We start from the raw sequence: 17,820 nt of genomic DNA on the forward strand, positions 1-17,820 counted from the left end.
CTTGAGCAGAAATCCCTTCAAACCATCATGAAAAGGTCTATGCATAGCCTTGGTATAGTGCAATGAAATTAAAAAAGATGTCATGTAGCCATGTCAGCCACATCTGTGACCCATATGGTGCATGTAACAAGAGCATATGTCTATACCTAAAGAGAACATTATATGCTGTATAAGGCTAGGGCAAATGTAAAAGTGAAGTAGAACACCTTCACATTACAAACACAGTTTGTTATTTGTGTCACATCAAAGAAAGAGTCTCTAGGAATTATTGCCCTCTGAAGTCATTTAATTATGATTAAGTGAACTAAGAACTAATGTAAATGGTATTTTATACCCCAGTGAATTAAAGTATGAGATCTAGTCAAGGTGAATAAGATTTACAGCCAAAACTCATGCAACCTTACAGTAATTTCATGACACTTTTACTACCAGCCTAGACATTTCAGTTCTTGAAATAATTAAAAGTACACAAGCAAATTTTATTCTTTGGATGCTTATAATAAACCACGGACAGAAAAGAGAACAGGTTCCTTCTCAAGTGATTTATGCACTTCTACTTTTATTATAAAAGGGACAAAGATAACGCAGGGCAAGTACAACCTTCAGAGAAAAAGAAAAGTAAGCATAGTAGGATGCCCACAAATCTCTTTCATTTGGACTAAATCTGACCCAGATTAAAGTCTCAAGACTCATCTTTGGCTAATCCCAAATACCTGTCTGCTAAAGAACATGTTTGTTATGTTGAGACCCCATGCATAATACGAGCAAGTAAAGTCAGCCAACTCGCTTTAAAGATACTAAGGGTATTCTCACAGATTTTTAACTCTAAGGAAAACTACTCTCAGGTATTTGCCTTCAAATAGAATTAAAAGTGTCCAAGAAGAAATGTGTAACATATCAATGAATAGTTGTATTTCACAGCTTTTCCAGCTGGAAGTAAACTCATTTTCCAGTGACAACTGCTAATCCACTCTCTTCTAGAGTCTCTGTTTTAAAGGCTCCAGGTAAAGAACAGAAACTTGGCTGACAGTAGAAAGTACCAGATGGCTGCTGGGATGGGAAAAAAATTGAAGAGAAGAAAACAGTGAAATGTGAGTTGTAGAAATAAGGATTGAATCACAATCAAAATGTAAGTAGAGAACCAGAGCCTTTGGATTTTAACAGGAGCCATGTTAGCAACATAGCATCTACCCAAGTGGTAAACTTGATGGCCTCAAGAGGCCCTTAAAATGCAACACAGCATTAGCAAATTGCATAAATTACATGCATAGAGAGTACTCTTTGAACAGTCTCTTTTGGCTGATGTGGCCATACACATTTGCACAAACCTATCTCCCCGTACCTAAGATGTGTAAAACTGAATACTCAGGCCACGTGTCTCTTTCTTACACATAAACCGTGCACTTTTTCAGCATTTTAAAAAAAAACTTTAAAATTCCCAATAATTTATTTGGGAATCAAAGGGATCAAAATTCATATGCTAAAAAAGCACTAATATAAATGTTCATCCTGTGGTGGTAGACATTGTCTTCAGCAGAGAATGGTGTGGAAGAAAAGGAACTCTGGGACCAAAATTTAGCTCTAAAGATAAAACACGTGACTGACTTCAGAATACAAATGAGAGAGTCTGGGTTACAAAATACACGTTCTTGACCTATTGGTCACCTCCTTCTAGCTCTAGGCACTAAAATTAGTAACACTTTTTTTTTTTAAACCTGTCATATTTTAGCTTGCCTTCAGAAATACAGTCCTAAAGGAAGCTACTAGTACTGTATTAACATTCATAAGTATCCAGATTTGTATCAAATTTTGCATATTTGTAGTGTACCCCCCAGTTGGGGGCAAGCGTGGTGATTGTGTGATATAATCCACTTAAAGAATAGGGCCACAACTCTCAGCTGTGCTGGGTCACAATAGCTCAGGCATTCATTTTATATCCATCCTGAAAAATTATGGTTTGGGGGGATTTTTTTCAAATAGTTAGGCTTACAGCTAATGCTGTTTATGAAATAACAAGTGCTGTATGTCATATAGCAAGCTCAGTAACGAAATGGTTGTTCTTAGCTAGCTCACACACCCGGACGCATCACACCCATTCTTAGGCACCTCTTCCTAGACACAGCACTGCAAAACAGCCTTCCAGAATACCCCTATTTTCCCTTGCCTTTTTTTCATTTGCCTTTCCCTACCATTAGATGATCCTCAGCCTGACTGGTATGAGAGACTTCATTAAAAAATTCCAGTTGAACTGAACTAGCCGATTCTTACTGCCAATGAAATTGCTTTTGCTAAGTCTGTGTAAAAGACTAGCACCTGGAGACACTAGATTGCTCAAGGGATTGGTAACAGGCTATGGAATATTTAACCTCTAGGGTATTGGCTGAAATCCAGAGTCAGGACCAAACTTGAAGCATCAATCTCTTAGGCAGGCTGCCACATGACACTTTTAAAAATTATACCCCTTCACTCAGGAGAGCCCTTACCAATCTTCTGTTGAGAAACTTTCTCCTCTCTCCCGTCTGAACCTTACAGCTGAGACCACTACAAGTTGGAAGGCTCTAATTTAGAAATGTGCAAAATGTTATGCCAACACAAAATAAAAGTTTTAGTACAACTGTATCAGCAACCCTATGAACTAGATTTAGTAGTCTTTCAGAGAACTGACATGTAGACTCCCGATTTTGCTGTCAATATATGCTATAACACAAGAGACAAATGATAGAAGTTCTCTATGCCCAGAGTGTAGGGACTACATGCAGTTATGCCAACAATCTTCTGCTTCCTCCATACTGAATCTTTATGGATCAAAAATCCAATTAAAAATTCATAATAATTAATAAACAGATAAAGAACAAAATAATTTTTAATTGAAATTAAAAGGTAGTAATGGTAGAAACCATCAAAACTAAAAAACACTTAGAGCCAAACAACACAATGGAAGTTCAGTCTGTTTTAAACAAAAGACATTCCCCTGCACCTTTTCCCATACACAGCAGCAGCAGCTGTCTGCTCCTTCTCTGTGATGGTGTTGGAAAAAAAATTCCTATGCCACTCCCTTCCCTCCTTCTGTGTTATCATTGTCCACAGCAGATTTCTTCACACCCTTCATTAAGCCTGATCCTCATACTCTTTGAGCAAAGACAAAATTATTTCCATTTGATGTTTTGTATCACTGTTCATCTCAATGAAAATATAGTAACTCCCTCTATTAGTGACTCCCAACTTAGCAGGTCTGTGACTGTACAGTATCAGTGAAAGCGCAGCTGGAGAAATAAAACCCATGTAAATAGCTGAAAAGATAGGTAAAAGTCTGGGCAGCGATCCAAAAACACTAAACTACAGACTCCCAACATCTGGTTCAGGGTGGATTCCAAGAAAGACAGAAAGACAGAAAAAGAAAGACAGAAAGAAAGGATTGATTTCTCTGTATATTTTTTACATACGGTTTTGATTTATTTTTTTAATTCATCAAAGATTCTACTCAATTATTGTGGCATAATTTCTTCACCTTACTGCATCCTATTGCTTCACTATTTTAGCCATATTAATCAGAAGGAAGCAGCGCCTTGGACAGGGATTATAAGCAACCCTCAGTTTCATATTTTATTGTGATAAAAACAAATTACAGGTAAAAAAATCTAAACCTTATTATCCAGCCTCTCTCTCTTTTTAGCTAGGACTGGGCTTATGACACATGCATGAGAATCCTATACTGATTTTACGATCTTTCAGGCAAATGGTCGCAACAGAGCTAACCCTGTCAGTTACTCAGCTTGTCCAAGCACCACAGACTCCAGAGCAAAGCCCACACTGCTACGTACCGACATAAGGCACCAGCACTTCGACCACCGCTGTGTGAAGAGTAATTTTCTGCTTTGAACAGTTTTATTAGCTGAGAGCTTCTACTGAGGAGTTCAGAGATAACATAATTTTCAAAAGCTCATACATAACTTAAAATCATAAAAGCACTCTGGTTTTCAGGGATATTTCTACGCTTAACATACCTGAGCTCTTTCCAAACTCCTGCCTCACCATGTTAAATGAGCATATCATCTCTTCCACATATGACTGCCTGTTCTGGCCACACAGAATGCCCCAGGCTATCAACACGTAGTGTCTACTACCGATGCATTCAGATCATCCTTCCCCCACCTTGCTCAACAGAGAGCTAAAGATGCTGTTCTGAGAGATGGTTTGCCTCTCTAGAAAAGTCTTAACTGCCGTAAGGACTCTCTCCCTCTGACTTGTCTGGGCGTCTTTAATCAACAGTGGTTTTCCTTTGCATTATGTGACTGGTAGCAGACATGCCACTGGGCCTCCACACTGCTTGCACACCAGCTTTGTCCCCATGGTTTACCAGGGCTCCTTCTCCGGGGTACGAAGCTGCCTGGCAGCTGTGTGCCTGCATTGCAGTTAGGCCCCTCTGTCCCTCCAGCTGCTGCCAGTGGCATCCAAACCTCAAAAACTCTTGATGAGTACACTCACAATAATCATTAAATGCACAAATGAGATAATGAGAAGCTCTGAAAAGTCTCCAAACAATTTCAGATTTGCCTACTTTGTGCTTCAACGCTGCCTCACTCGGAGCTGAGCCATGAGTGCTTGTGTGCTTTCCAAGTGTTATTATATGCATACAAACACAGAAAAAGAAAAAAATTCACATGGGGTAATTGTGTGATTCTCCTGCCCAAAGAGTATTTCCCCCCTACATCTAGGCAAGGTACACATTTTCTTCCTTTCTCCTTTCTCAAAACAGAAAGAAGGTTCAGGACAGTGTTCAGGACTTGGCACTGAGCAAGCACATGGCCAGGCTGGATGCAACTGTCTTACCTCTTTGCCAGTGCTGTGCTCTAGGGCCACAGCAAAGAATTTATTTCCATCAGAAATTTCCATCAGAAGACTTTTTATGCAACAAGCTAGTGGCTTCCAGGTAGTACACACTGCCAGTAAAATGGCAATAGGCCACTACTCATGTCTCTTAATCCACAATGAGCTTTCCAATTACAAAAGGAGGCAATGACATTACTGAAATGGGAATCTCATTAGGGCATTGACAGGTAATATAAGGAGATGAATTCTGTCCCTCAGAAACAAAGTCTCTGAGAAATAAGGAAGCTACTGTTCTTGAAGATCTGTGCAATTTATTCTTTAAGATTGGAGCCTAAGGGCAGTAATTACATATGCATATTATTCAAACCTGAATTCTTTTCTTGAAACTCTCTTTAAATTATGCCAGTTTACAAGACTGTCTTTTCTACCTGCTCATAGCTTGCTGCCACAGAAAGATCAGCTTTCTGGCCCAGCCTGCCCTCCTCCTGCCCATGCCATCTCACTTCTCCCTTTGCATCAGTCCTGGCTTTGAACTGACCCGTTAGAGAGCACATTCAGCTCTCTAGACCACCAGAAAACAACTGACTTTCACTCTGGAAATACTTGACTGATGTTCCACTGCCCCAGGCAGAAGAAAGAGAATAAAGCAGCTTGCTGCATAGTTGACAAAGCACGAGTGCTTTGAAAAATGACTGATAGGCCCTCCACCCCATACCTTTGTGCTACCCACATCAGTCTAAATGCATATGTTCACACCCGGGCACCTAGATCACACACTGAACTAAAGGAACAGTCACAAAAGAGAGAAGTAATTTCAAATCAAACAGAATTTCCTTGAGTTATACTAACAACACTTTATAATGAAAGTGACAGAGAAGTTGCATAAAATGCCCTGATCCAATCCAGTACCTTTTACCCTATCTCCTGCAGTTATTAGATTCTTCTGCAATCAAGTAATCTGGAAGAAAGCTAACCCCAAAAGAAGGACAGGACAGAAAGTTTTCACCTGAATTTCTTTTCAATAAGTTTGGAACTGTTGGGTTGGTTTGGAGATCGCAGGTACTAGCGGATATGCAGCTTGTGGGTTAAAAATGAGGGGAAGGAGGAGAGGGGAAATGTCTAAATACAGCCTCCATGACTCACCTTGTCAGGCAGAATTAATTAAAGCATTTCACAAATATTTACATTAGAGTAGGTAAAATTCTAGCATTATACAGAACGTATTTTTGCAGCCCATGAGCCACTTGAAAAGATGAATCATGACAGTCAAAAGCACATCTATATCCTTCCTTTACACGGTTCTTGCTTTACAGGCAAATTTGTACACAAACAGGCCAAAAACCTAGCCGAGACGGTACAGCTTCATGCTGTACAATGAAGGCAAAACACCAAGTCAGTGGAGCTTAAAGGAAGTCACTTTTTTCTAAATCTCAGCCCTCTGGCTTTTCACCACCTGGACACCAGTTCTAAAATGATGACCTCATCATTTATCATCTTACCTTTCAGTGCTTTACTTAATACATGACCTGCTCAGTAAAATATTTGCAGACTTGGTACTCTGGTACTTTATCCCATTACAAAGGCACGCATAACATTTCACATCTCTTTCATGCAGGTGGTCCTCTGTTCTAACTCAAGGCCAAACAGAATATAAAGTTAGGCCGGTTCAGCAGTATAGGTGAAGGCATCTGAACTGAGGGGAGGGAGTACGGTAACTGCAGATGCCAAGTGTGGCTATACATTTCAAAGATAGTGCTAATTTATTTATTTGGCTTACAGTGACCGAATCCATCTGTCCAGTACAGATGATCAACCACAAGACGTCTAAGAATCACTATGAATCAACATTTTTTATTAAAATTGTTCACATATGTACCAAGGAGCCACAGAAAGGTGTATTAAAAATGGTCCCATTCTTTCAGGCAATTCCACTCCATTAAATCTTATGAGTACACATGTCTGAGAAGGAGAAGAAGAGGGGAAAAGGGAAAAAAAAAAAAAGTATGCATCAGATACTTTTATATTCCCAGTTTATTTTTAGAATGTTTAACAGTGCAAAACATAATGCCTTTTTAGTTCATTTCTCCATTTTTTTCTCCATTCCAATAAAATATTTCCTGTGCTAGATGATCTCTCTCTCTCTCAATAGTTTTATACTGGATGATCTAGTTGCAAATATCTTCAGACACAGCAATTTAGATTTACAACCAGCAAGTAGAATGTATCAATGGAAGTATCTAGACGGAGGAGTTACAGTACGTACAGGCAGGAGACATTTCTTTTCAGCTTACTTACAGAACGCATTTGCACAACTGGTTTTGATTTCTATTTATATTCCTCACTAAGGAGATAGATGTGAAATTTGGTGCTTATGGCACTCAGTGCTGATAGGTACTGGGAATGTTGCCACCTCCAAAGATGACACTGTAAACTGCAGCGACTCAGTCACATACAGGTCTCTCCCAAAGGAAGTCTGCCCTTTCAAAAAAGAAACATAGCAAAGAAGAGACGGGAAGAAGGTTTCCTCTGCAGTCTAGCTTTCTGTAACACATCCCTTCAATTGCAGTACAGAGCTTGCCTGAGCAAAGACTGTCACAAGAGCAAAAGGGCAGATCCAGAATCTAAGAGTGAAAAGTACTTTACAGAGCCCTTTATTATGAAAGGTTGCTACGGAAATTGTTGGGTCCACAGCGACTTACTTACTATTCTTTCTCTTTTTTTCAGACTCAGCTATTGTGCTCTCAAATTAAGATTTGGCTTCAGCTTTTAGAAAGACATGAATAATAATAAAACCATATTGCCGCACATATGACTTATGATTAAGCAGCTCTCTGGGTTATATACAGAGGAAATGTCTGAAAAGGCACAGGCTGACACTTATCAAAGAATTTAGAAATGGAAATTACAGCAAAAGAAAGTAAATTAGCCAAGAATTTTAAAAGAAACAGGATATAATGATTAAATAGATGACATCAAATTAAAACCCCAGATCAGGAACCAATGCAAAAAAACTCAGGAAGACATGCTTTCAAGCTGGTGACATCATATTTATGTATGTCCTATGTCATCCAGACATGTTCTGGTGGTTTCATTAAAGATACAAAGCATATGATTTTGAACTCCTGTGCTTTTTTCTCTGTTGTACATTATCAGCTTTCCAGGGCTTTGCAGATTAGTGAAGTCCCCATTCATAATTCTGTTGCTCAAATTCTACTTAAAGTCAATGTTCGAAGGTAGTGCTTTCCAGCAGTATGCTTATTGTGAAGAAAGAGTACAGCATTTTTCAAGACATGAGTTAATGAGTCACACTGTTTGTGTTTCCCAAATAAATTAATAACAACAACTAACAATTCATTCCTAAAGTTCCTGCATGCCCACAATTCCAACCGACTGGAGCGGGAGCCAGAAATACTCTGCAGCTTTGAAAATGAAAATCATCCTATGTATTCCAGCAGAAATTTCTACAAATGAATCTGATGATGGTTAAAAGCGACACTTAAAATCTTTGGAAACCAGATTTTAAAATCAAAAATCCTAAACCAGTAAACCACAATAAGCTCATTATAGAGCACAGTCTTTTTGAGACTATTACTCCCTTTACCTGTGCAACCTGCCATTGATTAGCACATTCTATATTTATTAATGTTATTGGCATTGACAACATCATTACAATCATTTATTACCAATTATTCCTGACAGATTATTGACAGCATTGGTAGAGCAATCCAAGTAGAAAAATGTTCACTTTTAGGAAATCACCAGCACCTGGCAAGAAAAGCTGACACCTGAACTCATGTCCTGGATGAATCTATTTTAATGACACTATTTTAAATGTGTGTAGGTGCACTTTGTACCTAAAGCACATCTTTGTGCAAGGATCTCAGAGGTTTGGTGTTTGGGGGGGTGTTTTTTGGTTTGGGGTTGGTTTTTTTTTACAAGTTGAGTGTCAGTATTCCTTCCATCTGGAAAGAGAAGAGGTAGCTCAGGATGGTGCACAGTTTGCCCAGCACAAGGCGTTTCAATGAAAACAGCCGCAGGAGCAGCAGCCTCACATGCTGGGCTCCAGCCTGCAACCTTCCATCATCCATATTGCTGAATGGAACTGCTATGCAGTTCTTCTGGGTGAACAGTTTTTAAGATTTCAATTCAGGAAAGTACAGTAACGTAAAAAGTCACTTTGGCTTCTGCAGCTGCTAGACCACTGCCTTAGTGTTTAGTTATTAGAAACAAGAGAAATGGAATCAGAATTGAAGATTGACTTATGTATAGTAAGCCTGGATGATGGGTGAGGATGGCGGTGCTGTTTAAGCGAGGGCAGCCGGCAGTTCACCTATGTGGGGAGAGGAAGGTAGCGCAGCGAGGGTTATATAAGCAAAGTCACTTATGGAATGTGCAGAATGTACACAGAGGGTGTGCCCGGAGCAAGGGCAGCGCTGGGAGCTAGGGGCGCGGGGAAAAGCCTCCGAACCCATGTGTAACAAGCTGCCTGACAAAAGGTATTTCCAAAATGCAGCCCATGTTCTCTGCCCTTGCTGCTGTTTCTACCCTTGGACTCAAAGCCACAAGTCATCAGATACTAGCATGGACAGTACAGTGTGTTATTTAATGCTACTAAGATAATCATAAATAAAATAGTCAACATTTCTCCAGTGCCCTCATCCCCCTTCCTGAAACAGGCAAGACTTCTGCAATTGTTGGCAACAAAGTGCAGGCAAGATATACAATCAAAGGTAAAGAAAAAACTTCATACCACATTTCCGGAGCAGTCTGGGTTTTTTGCTTTTGCTGCTTTGGATTTTTTTCCATGACTAATTAACACACACACCCCCTCTAAAACCTACCCAAAACCCCAAGTAAATAAAGGGAAAAAAGAGAATATTTTGATTTTCAATGAGTCTGCTCTAACCACTGTAATGCTTCTTTTGTTTTCCTCTTCAGGTGCCACTTGAAACAATCAAATCCAACTGGCAAAGGTATTGAAAGTAAGTCCATTTTAAATTTACAGATGTTTGTAAAGCAAGCGCTCATGAAATCATGGAATAAAACCTCATCCAGCTGAGAGGTAGATTTATCTAACTAATGCACAAACCCAAGGATCTGTGGAAATTTGTGTGTTGAATACCTTTGCTAAATACTCAACCACTGGCTTTGCGGACCTTCTATGGGCATGTAAAAGTGTGCATGAGTATCCTCTAACTTCAGTACGAAATCAGTTAGGGGCAGAATTCCACTCAGCTACAGGACTGCATCCTGTAAGTGTTTTGTGACGGCCAACAAGAAAACCGAGTTAAACTATCTACAGCAGTACTTGAACTAGCTCTACTGATCAGAACTAATTATAAGAAAAGTTCACACATTGAATGTCAAAGATGAATCCACAGAGGAAATATAACACATGAAACACGTGTTCCAGACATGCTGTTCAAAACAAATCTGAAAAAAATAAGGTCAAGGGATCTGGAATATTTCTCACAGAGATTCTACAAGCTAAGTAGTGAAATGGCGTTAAATAAATTACATGGTTTCAAATTACTCACTATGCAACTACAAACCACAGAAGAATATGGCTCTTCAGGAGTACCCTGCCTACAGGAGGACGAATGTGTCTGGAGAAATACGCAAAGAAGAGCAGAAACTATCAGATACTGTTTAACTGTTGGCCATGACTTACTTTCTGTTCCATGAACGCCAAGCAATCTCTTCTTCAGGACCAGGATTTTGGATGGACTCACTAAACCATTCTGTACTGAGAAATTGTGAAGACAACTGTTAGCAGGCACTGAGAACAATACATACATGTCACCTCATTGTACATAGGCCCCCAGCAGCAAATGGACACAGATATGCAGACCCACAGGCATCTCTGAAGCCCTATCACACCAGCTCTGGGCAGACCTCAGTACAGGATCGGGGCACTAAGGTAAATTTAATTTAGAACCAGATTTAGTTCACAGCATTTAGTTAATTTTGCAGGTCCAAAGCTTCACACAGGACCACCATTTTCAGATATAGCACCGTTTTTTTCAAAAAGGATTGTTCACCGTGCATTCTACTTCTCCTTGAAAAGGGATCCCTACTTCTGGAAATTTCATATTCTCAGGTGCCATTTTTCATAGAAATGGCCTCATTTTTGAGTTCATAGAAAGCGGAAAAAGCAATAAAACCTTTAGATGTGAGGTGATTTTTCATCTTGCTAGAAATACTTTAGCACAATTCTAATTCACCATCATCCCAGGAAAGGCTGCCTATAATACACTGAAAGCCATCTTGGGCTTTAAGCCAGCAAAGCACTTCAGCATGATTTCAGCTTTAGGCTCAGGCACTGTACCACTGACTTCAGTGAGATTACTTAAAAATCATTACAATTAAAAAGCTTAAATGGCTTGCTAGCTTAGAGCCTTGGTGTGAACCTCCTATAACGAGTATCACACAGCTATACCATTTTGAGTTTATAATGCCCTAGCACATGACCCAACATGAGTAAGGCCCTACAGATGAGCTCCAGGTGAAATTTGATGGGAATGGACAATACTTGCAAAAGGCCTTCAGCAGAGGCCTTTACATTCAAGAGTCTCTTATCCCAGTGTAGGTGAGAGTATACTTTATACATCCCAGGAGGAAAATAAGTTAGTCTGAGAGCTCTCAAAGAAAGATAAAGAGTACAGACAGGAAAGCTATTGTGCATAAATCCAGATGGAATCATAAGTCTTTCTCAAAATTCTGAAAGAATAAATCCCCCTCCCACAAACTACATAAAAAGATGTGGTTCCCATACACAACTGAGTGGCAAAGCAACTTCCCACATAGTCACATCTGCCTCCTTTTTCCTCTGTTCCATTGCTTAAATTCTGTCATGAGAGTAAATGCAAGAGGGGGCAGGGGCTGTATACACATATCATCAAGCAAAGGAAAAAAGGAGGGAAGAGGATTTGTACCTTACATGTTTGCATATGAATTTGGCTTCAGCCTTCATCACGTTTACATGCCTTTGAACACTTTCTGTTTCTTTCTGCATTCTTCACTGCTCCATTTTATTTATTTTCACCTTCTGCTTCTCAGATCTTCTGCCAGACTGCTTATTTAATTCTACTTGTTGCACTAAAAACACCATTGTTGTAATCCAAATTAATCCCTGAACATAATAAAAACCTCAAAATAACTCAGAGGACCAGTTTTTCATCCTTTGGTCTCACTTGAAGTACAGTATAAAAGCCAGTACTTAGGAGCTCTGATAGTTTACACAGGACCAGTCCTAGGTACATGGCATTTTAGTAGGCAGGAGAGTTTTTTCCTTCCCTACCTATCTTCTCCTTCCATCAGTTAAGACTCCTCAGATTCCCCCCTGATATCTCCAGCCCAGTTAGCCCATCTTCCAATGTAATCCATTGCAACAGTTAACGTTTTTCAAATAAACTCAGTACTTTTCAAATATTGAGGTGGCCGCCTGTGACAGGTTAGCTGAGAAGCAAGATAAAGTAAGATCACCTTTACTTTTAGGGATGAGGGAAGAGAACCATCTCCTAAGCATCTGTGGTGAAGTAGTACGGCATTCTTCCTACAGATTTCCTATTAAGTCTCCTATGTTCCTCCTCTCATTCAAACTGCACAGAGAAAAAAATAGGAAAAAAAAAAAAAGACAAGAAAAGACAAGAAAAGAAAGAAACACGATAGGACTGATACTTTCCCCAAACCTGTATTGCCATTATCTGCCCTCATACTCAACTTTTTTCCCGTGAAGGCTTCCCAGAGATGAGGAGGGCTCTGAAAAGACTAAACATTCTTTTGCTGCAGATCAAATGTCTATCCTTTTAAGAGTCGATCAGGATGGAAGGGAGCTAAAGTGAATGAACACAGCAGTCCACGCCACTAACCCCATCAAGTATTCATTTCATGCATCATGGGGAACAAAAGGGCAACCTTCTGTTTAAGGAGATGGACAATCCTTCTCAATCTAAAGCTTCTGGTGTCAACTGTGCATGGGGGTACTCTGCAGCATAATGAAGAATAAGAGCACTGGCAGATGAAGACACCCAGCAGATGACACAACATGATCACAGGATAGCACCTGGTCAGCCTGTCAAATTTATAATTTTTAAATACTATTTTTTGTGTAGTGTTTTTAGGGAGGAGAAGAAAGAGAAGGTAGGAGATGCTGAAAGACGGAATTGCTAGAGGAAGGAATGACAGTATCTAAAGCACTCAGAAAGCAGTACAGACTCCACTTAGTTTTCTCACAAACTTCAATCTCAAAACCTCTCAACAATAACAAAGATTCTGAAACTGCAAATAAAGAATTAATCTTTTCTTGCTGGCTTTGTCCAGTCTGTCAGTACTGTATTTTTTCAAGGGTAGCTCACTGATTACCCTTCAGCCTTTTTCATTTCCTTCATTTGAACTAGATGGCAAATAAATATCATAAGGTGAATTTAAACTGTGTATTGGTGCGAAAAATATTCACTTTAAATATAAGCAAAACACTCAAACTGGGACTATAATAATTTTTGAAGCTGTTTTAACTTTTAAAGGACTACTTTCAACTTTTTCTTACAGCCTCAAGGATTCCCTTCCATTTTATTTTTTTCACACAGAATTTACAATTATTCCTACCATTTATGTCATCCAGTAGCTCTTCTAAGTTAGAAAACCAGACTGGAACTTCAACAGCCTGAGTATTAGCCAATCTCAGCTCCTCCACTCTGACAAAGCCCTGGCTGAGAGATAAAAAAGAAACACATACCTACTTGTTAAGAGCTATTCATGCCAACTCTTCCTTCCCCTTGCTACGACACACTAATCACAAATCAGAAAGCATTTTAATATTGTCAACACAGAGAGCTTATGTGAAGCCAGATGAGAGATATAAATCAGAAAAGTAACAAAATCTTTGAACTTATGCTTATGCTGCTTTAACAAAGAATTAATTGACTAGAATATACACAGGCTGCTTTCTAGTCTGTAGATAAATAAGATGCTGTTGTAGCAAACAGTGTAGTTTTAAAAGTAAGTCCTTAACAATAAAAATTATTATTAAGCCCAAAACATTCAAGCATTCACTTTTTACATTCAGGATCTCACTTGATCTTGCCATTCGCTGATTTGGGAAAGCCAAATTGTAGTTTTCTGCTTCACTTTCTCTTCATACCAGGTTCACATTTTAGGTCTGACACTAAACACAGCAGGATCGAGTTTAAATAAAAGTATGCAGTTTCCAGTGGTCTTATGGATATATTTTCCAACTCACAGATATTCCCACTCATATCAGACTCTGTGAAAAGCAAAACAAAAAGCAAAGTCTAACCCGCATTTTAGTCCTAAAATATCTGCCAGTAGTCCTTTAATCCTGAAAGATAAAACCACACTAAGACCACTACATTTATGAAGAGCAAAAAGCCCTTCTAAAATAAAGCCTTAAAACTGTGGGGGTTTTCCCCGAGCATTTTACCATGCACTGAAATAGCCGATTGCATCAGAAGGTCTGAGACACGAGCAAAAGTTGTTTCAACATTGACACTTCCAGCCTCAGCAGAAAAATTATCCTGTCATTTGAAAAAGTATTTACCACCTTGTAGCTGCTCTTTCCCATGCCAGTGTTTCTGTCCTCTCAGAACTGCTTGGGGGGGATGCTCTTCCTTGTTTTAACTTATCTGCCATCAATAAGGGGTAACCAATAGAGAAGAAGAAAGTAATGTACATAGCCATCTCTCCACATCTCTGAAATCCTTTGAACTAGAAGCCCCTCAAAGCTTTCACTGAAAGTCAGGTTTTTGCACTTGGACTGGGGCTGATATCCCTGAACCATAATATTTACATTCTTTCTCTTTTATATTGCTTTTCCTTAGCACTTCCATGAGACACTTAAAAATAGAAGGTGAGACACTATAACTAGACAGAAGACTATTTAGTGGCATAGTGCTCCCCATGGCTTGTCCATGACTATTCCTTTTTGATGAGTAGGGGAAATACCTACTAGGTCAATCGGTGCATCTCTTCCTACTCCTGCCAGTGCAAGATTACTACATTGCACCTCTTCATACCGGCTCTCGCCCAAGAGACTACAGTTATCGCTTGCATAGGTTATGTAATGAAGGCTGCTGAGAGCTTTATGTAGCTTGCTGACCTGGAAAACTAACTTGGCTCTTCTCATGGAGGATCTATTTGAGGTGCTTCCTCAGTTTATCTGACTTTCATGTCATTTTGTCTGCTTTCCATCACTCTTCTGGGAGGTTATCTGGCATTGCAGCACTTCAACAAAATTTTAGGAATTTTCTCTTTCCTAATTCATGTTGTCACTATTTTTCAAGCAAATATAGTTGTCTTTTCAATGTCACTTTCTTAAGGTCTCCTCATAGTAGCTAATCTCTTGAACACCTAAGTCTAATACAGAAATAATAAAAAGTTTCTTTCTACCTAAGGCCTTTAATCCCAGAAAGTTTCCTGCATATGTGATCTGCTTCTTATGGGGAATCTCCAAACTCTTAGTGTGGAAAGAGCGAGACCTTCAGCCTTGTTGCTGCCTTTTCACCTTTCTTCACAAGTTGCTAATACTATGAGACAAGTAATCTCTGTGCAGTGTCAGAATGAGGTCATATCTTAATACTACTCTGAAGAATTACTCTTACTCGGTGCACAATTTGTAGGCATATAGGTGTTTACTGTGCCAATGCTATATCACAAACATGCATTTCAGGGCAAGGTAATTCATACTCTGCACAGTTAAAATACAAAATCATGCTATAACTAGAAAGAGAATGAAAAATATTACTGTCTCCAGCTGAAGGATAATAAACAGAAGAAATGGTTCTTGAAATTACCAGTATCAGTCATCATTTCTTCATAAACCTGCATTTACATACCTTAGAAAGCAGCAATGTTAAAATGCATCTGTTGTTTTTTTCATTCAAAATGCATTTCTTCTCTATAAATAGTGTTTAAAGCTGTTTAACTGTATTTCAGCTGTGAAAAGGTACAAGTGACTAAATGATTTAACTAATTTTACTAACTTGATTTTGAAAATCCAAATATTGGCCTAGTTTTTCACATTTTCAAAAATCATAGCTAAAATGATTCTTCTAATAATTTTTCCATTCAGCTACCAATGCAGAGGGTTTTGTTTGTTCATATTATTTTTCTTACAGAAACCAACAGAGCCATCTCTACTTACACTTCACAAGACCATTTGTGTGGGTTTTGTAACATACAAAACAAATGAAACACATCTTGGAACAGAAAAAAGAATAATAATAGCTTCCTATCATGAAAACAAAACTTCCACTTATTATTAATTACACTTTACAGTCCAGAGTATTTAAGGACTTTAAAAGAATGGCTTACCACCATGAAAAAATCCATTCTATGTAATGTATTATACGTAAATATACATACACAATGGAGACATAAATTATAGTTTCTCACCTGAAAGAAGACTGAAAGTATGCTAGAGTCATTAATTACGATATTTATGCTGTTTCCATTAGTTTCACTATAAATATATAAATGTATATATGCATGCACATGCGTGCATACACATACATATATATTTATCAGTGTTGGTTAGTGATCATGGTTCTGGATCAGTGAAACAAGCATTGTTGCAGTTCACCCACCCTCCCCTCATGTATACAATGACTGCAGTTTTCCACTGCTTCCCATGCACATTTATTTATTCCAGAAAAGCAGAACATGCCTATACTCAGAAGCTTTTCCAAATGATTTTGAGAGTATGGTATAAACAACATTGAAATTAAAATAGTTCCACTGCAAAATATCGCAGGTACTCAGTGGACCCAATATGCTGACAGCTAAAACAGTGCAGGCACGGTTGTTGATTGTGCCCATGGGACCATTACAATTTCTGCAGAACCATATGAACCAGAACAGTGAGGGTTGCATAGTTTAAAATGCTGAAGACCTAATGCCATTTAAACATCCCCTTACATTAACAAAATCAGCAGGTGCTGCATTGGCGCTACATGTGGCTCACAACTTGAAAAGAACACTTAGTCACTTTGCAATGATACCCTGCATCTGCAATAAATTGCTAACGAATTTGCACTATTAGCTATCAGTCTGATATCCCTTACAGTGTCCAGGTATCCTTGGTTTCATTTCGACTTTTATTTCTTGTGGTCTTCCCATTTCTCCCTCCTTAGGTTTGCTTCTTCCTTGCTTTATTTTGTGACTGAGTTTTTGCTGCTCTTTATCCTTGCTAAGCCTTTCATTCTGTCTGCCAAATGCCCTCTCAATTTGGATTCCTCCTTAAAACCATTAATTTCGCCACCTCTACCCTTTCCTTTAAATGTAACCAATGGCTTGCCTCTTTTAGGCTGCAAATCTTTTCACTAGGGCCTACACTTTCAGTGTTTATTTGTACAATATCCGATTAATTTATAATCCTTTGAAAATTCTTACTAATATTTTAGTAGGTTTTTTTCCCCTCACACTTAGGAAGTGATACAGTGTTTGTCTTTTCTGAAGCCAGAGAGATAAAATGGTCATCCATAACTAGATGTACAAAGCACAGTGGAAAAATTAGGTGGTTTCAGCCAGAAAAACTAACAATCAAGAAACTTTTGGCAGGTCTGAATTTTAACTTAAAGCTGCAAAATACATCATTTGAGACAGTTTCAAGTCTTGACCAAATCTTTACTGGAAATTACAGTAGCAAAACAAAGCAGAGTCTCCTGAGACACCCTCACATCTTAGCAAACATTGTTAATCACCTGGCAGCTTACAAGCATTTATTTCACGTAAGAGGGAATGTTCCAGATGATTCTGGAATTTGATGGAAAAGATTGTTGAATTCAATAATATTAAAAACTCTGGCAGCACTAGTCAATGTCAAACTTGCTGGGCCCAAAATATGATTTCTCTTAAAATATTATTTCCTTCTTGTAGAGTTTAAATGCTGTAAGGCTCCAACTTACACTTGTTCTTTGTAAGACCAACTGGCTAGAAATTCTACAGAAAAAACTCAAACATTTCACTGTGGGG

This window comes from Haliaeetus albicilla, chromosome 23 (assembly GCF_947461875.1).
Source record: "Haliaeetus albicilla chromosome 23, bHalAlb1.1, whole genome shotgun sequence".
Taxonomy (NCBI): domain Eukaryota; kingdom Metazoa; phylum Chordata; class Aves; order Accipitriformes; family Accipitridae; genus Haliaeetus; species Haliaeetus albicilla.